Genomic DNA, 4638 nt, shown 5'->3' with positions numbered 1-4638 from the left:
GGAATTGAGCTGTAGTTCTCCTGGCAAAACTGGGAAAATAGTTCTGGGACAGCACCCAGACCCTGAGTTCAAGCCACAGGACAAACACAGAAGAAATAAAAGGAGAACAGAAGTACAAAAGGAAGAGTCAGTGAGAGTAGTTGAAATGAATCAAACATTTGTTGTTCACACATGTTATACGAGTTAGTCAGGAGGATGAAATCTAAGGATCACGGTTCATGACCAGCTCAGGCAGGAAAGTCTATGAGACACATATATCTAATTTGCACCAAAAATAAGTTACAAGCTGTGCTTTGGTTCATGCGGTTGAGTGGTAGTCTTAAACAGAAAGCTTGGAACAGCACCTAAGTCCTAAGTTGAAATCCTAGACACACATTTCAAAAACAAAAACAGAAAACAAAACCAGAAACAAAAAAGCAGAAACTATGATGGGTAAAGAGAAACATAAAGTTTCAAAATGATCATGGGTTTTGGTTCATGTTTATTCCTAGTTATTCACTTTCAAAAGGACACTTACAAAAGAAAGAAAAAAGACCACAAATTATAAAATATGGGAGAAAGCGAAAATTATAATTTCAAAATGAGCCATGGGTTTTTGGTTTATGTGTGTATTCCTAGCTACTAAGAATGTTGAAATTGAGGATGATAGCTCAAAGCCAGCCTGAGCAGGGCAGTGACTGAAATTTTTATCTCTAAGTACCCAGTAAAAGCTGGAAATGAAGGTGTGATAGTAGTTGTAAAGTACTGAAATTCCATGAAAAACCTGGGAAACAATTCCCAATTCAACCCTAAGTCGACCAAAAACAAAACTGAAAGAAGAGAAGAAATTACCATTTGAAATTTAAGCCTGGGACTGGTGGTTCTTGCTTATTATTTTAGCTATTCAGGAGGCTGAAATCTGAAGTTACCAGTTAAAAGCCAGTCCAAACAGGAAAGTCTATGGGGCTTTTTATATGTGTGTGCCAACCTTGTGCTTGAATTCATGTAGGAGCACTACCACTTCCAAAGTCTTGGTATTTAGTTGATGAAAATAGTCTCATGGACTTTCCTACCAAGGATGACTTCAACTACAATCCTCAGATTTCAGCCTCCTATGTCTTTCTGGGCTTTACATGAGACTCTTATCTCCAATTAACCACCAAAAGGAAGAAAAATAAAACCTGGTGTTTGAACTGTAGCTCCAATGGCAGAAATGAGAAAATATATTCTGGGACAGCATCCAGACCTTGATATACACCAACACACACACAAAGTATAAAATAAATAAATGTAGAGAAGATAGGATAAGAAAAAGACAATTTCAGAGATTAAAATGAGCTAAGCATAGGTGGCACACACCTCTGATTGTAGCCACTTGGGAGATTAAAATCTGAGGATCACATTTGAAAGCCAGCCCTGGTAGAATTCATGGACTCAAATCTAAGTAGCTACTTAAAACAAAACAAATAGTAATAGCCACAAGTTATGTGGTGGTTCGTGTCTTGGTGTTCTAATCTTGAATAAAAACTTCTGGGCCAGCACTTGATTTTTAGACCCAGGACCAGTATACACAAGGAAATAAAAATACAAATAAAAAGGTATAAGAATGGCGGAGAATGTGGCTTAGTAACAGAGTGCTTGCCTACCATGTTTGAATCCCTGGGTTTGTTTCCTCAGTACCTCATAAATAAAAAAGAATGAAAGTGGCACTGTGGCGCAAGTAGTAGAGTTCTCACCTTGAGTAACAGAAGTTCAGGGACAGTGCTCAAGCCCTGAATTCAAGCCTCAGGATTATGAAAAAAAATAAAAATATTGTGAGAAAATCCAGTTAAAGTTTCAAAATGAGCAATGCATGAAATTTTGGTCAATATGTGTAATCCTAGTGAGTCAGAAGGCTGAAATCTGAAGGTTGTTGTTCATAGCCAGCCTGGACAGGGAAGTGCATAAGTCTGCAACTAACCAGCAAAAAACGCCAGAAATAAAACCGTGTTTGTAGTTGTAAAGCAACAGCCTTGAATGAAAAGCCAATTGAAACCATGCCCTGGCTCAGAGATCCAGCCTCAGCATCACAATAAGAAAATTAAATGGTTGGAAGTAGAGAACCCAGGACTCTTGGTTGATGTCTGTTATTCTAGAAATGCAGGAGGCTGAAATATAAGATCTTATGTAAAGGCACACCCAATCAAGAAATTCCAGGAGACTGTTTGTGTGTGGTGGCCACACTGGGGATAGGTTTTTGTTGATTGATTGGAGATAAGAATTTCATGGATTTTCCTGTCCAGGCTGCTTTCAAACCATGATGGCCAAATTTCAGCCTCCTGAGTCAGGCCAATACTTGCATGAGTTCGAGCTCCAGGCTCAACACAAACAAAAAGAATGAAATAAATGAAAAGAAGGGTGGAAGAAGACAAGAAAGACCAAGTAACAGAAGTTTCATTGGGGACTCATATTTGTAATTCTAGCTACTTAGGCTAAAATTTGAGGATACTGTTTAAAGCTCAGCTCAAGTATAGGTGTTCATAAGACATGTGTGTGTGTGTGTGTGTGTGTGTGTGTGTGTGTGTGTGTGTGTGTGTGTGTGTGTGTGTTTGGCAGTCCTGGTGCTTGAACTTGCACTATTTTGCTCAATAATCTACAACTCCAGATTTTAGTGGTTCATTGGAGAAAAGAGTGTCATGGACTCTCCTCAATTTTCAGCCTCCTGAATCTGGCTTAGCTATACATGATTCTTTTCTCTCCAATTAACCTCCCCACAAAAGCCAAATATTGTGGTTGGTCCCATGTATGCCCTGAGACAACATCTGAGCTTCAATTTCCACTCCCAGGAAAAGTAAAAAAGAAAAAAAAGATAAAAAGGTGGAAGCAAGCACATATTAATGTTTTAAAGTGACCCAAATGTTGATGGTTATATGTGTAATCCTTTTTACACAAGAGGCTGACAACTGACAATTGCAGAGTCAAGTCAGTCTAGGAAGGAACATGCTTGAGATTCTTATCCCCAGCTACACAGCACAAAGCCTTGAGCTGTGGCTGGGGTGGTAAAGCACCAATCTTGAATGTAAAAGCTAAGATATAGGCCCCAGAGACAGAGGTCAAGCCACAGGACCCATAAAAATTTCAAAGGAGAGAGGATGAAGATAGGCTGAAATCTGTGAATCATTGTTCAAAGCTACCCCATGCAAGAAAGTCCATGAGGCTTTCTCTGTGTATGCATCTGTGTGCTATGTTTGGCTTGAAATTATGCTGTTTTGTTCAAGGATAGAGCTTTACCACTCCCAGTTTTTCAGTGATTAACTGGAGTTAAGAGTCTCATGGGATTTCCTGCCTTGGTTGGCTTTAAACCGTGATCCTCAGATTTCAGCCAACTGATTCATGCTGGGCTTTGCATAAGACTCATCTCCTATTAACTACCAAGAGTTAAAAAAAAAAACCTGGAGTTGAGGTGTGGCCCAAGATGCAAACTGGGCAGTCACATTCTAGTACAGCACCCAGGGTTTTAGTTCAAGCACAAACACAAAACAAATATTGCCACAAGCTATACTTTGGCTTATGTGCAAAGCCACTACTCTTGAAGAAAAAGCTCTGGCATTGCATCCGGGCCCTGAAATATAGCCCCAGGACAAAAACATATACAAAAGTAAAAAAAAATAAAAAACAAGGAAAATTTTAACAAGATAAAGTGGAAAAAATATTAATATTTTAAAATGACCAATGGGTTTGTGGTTCATGTGTGTAATTGGAGCATCTCAGGAAGCTGAAATCTGAGGATCACGATTAGAAGCCAGACTACCCAGAAAAGTACATTAAAAACTAATGTCAAATAAACAAAAAAAGCTAGAAGTGAAGCTGTGGTTGAATTTGTAAAACATCGTCCTTGAGTCAAAAAGCTAAGAAACAGAAGGGCACTGCTGCCTCTACACTGTAATCTCAGGAGGCTGAGATATGAAGACCATGGTTCAAATCCAGCCTGGTCAGGAAAGTTCATGAGACTGTTGTACTCCAATTAACCACCAGATAACCTGAAGTGGCTCTGTAGGTCAACTGGTAGAGCATTTGCCTTAAGTTGAAGACCACAAAGACAGCACCCATTCCGAGTGTTCAATCCCTACCCCCATTCAAAACAACTAAGGAACAGCAATGTGGCCCAAAGAACAGGTCTACTGGACAAAATAAAATGTACTGAGGTTGAAGGCAAGAAAAAGCTGCTTAAAAATATTAAAATAATATGGGCACCAGTGGCTCATGCCTGTAATCCTAGCTACTCAGGAGGCTGAGATCTGAGGCTCACAATTCCAAGCCAGCCCAGACAGGAAATTCTGTGAAACTCTTATCTCTAATAAAGCACCAGAAAAGTGAAAGTGGTTCTATGGCTCAAGTGGTTGACTGTTTGCCTTGAGCTGAAGAGCACAGAGACAGCACCTAACCCAGAATTTAAGCCCCATGAATGACCAAAAAAAATTAAAATGTCTGCTGTTGATTGTTCATGCCTTTAAATCCTAGCTACCCAGGAGGCTGAAATCTAAGGGTTGTAGTTCAAATCCAACCCAAGCAAGAAAGTCCATGAGACTTGTTAATGTAATTACAATACTAGGGCCTGAACCTGCCCTGTTTTACACAAGGCTAGATACCGTTCTACTACCCACAGCTTTTTGGTGATTA

The sequence above is a fragment of the Dipodomys spectabilis genome, unplaced genomic scaffold (assembly GCF_019054845.1).
Source record: "Dipodomys spectabilis isolate Male_0828 unplaced genomic scaffold, ASM1905484v1 ptg000144l, whole genome shotgun sequence".
Taxonomy (NCBI): Eukaryota; Metazoa; Chordata; class Mammalia; order Rodentia; family Heteromyidae; genus Dipodomys; species Dipodomys spectabilis.
Note: the sequence above shows the minus strand (reverse complement) of the source record.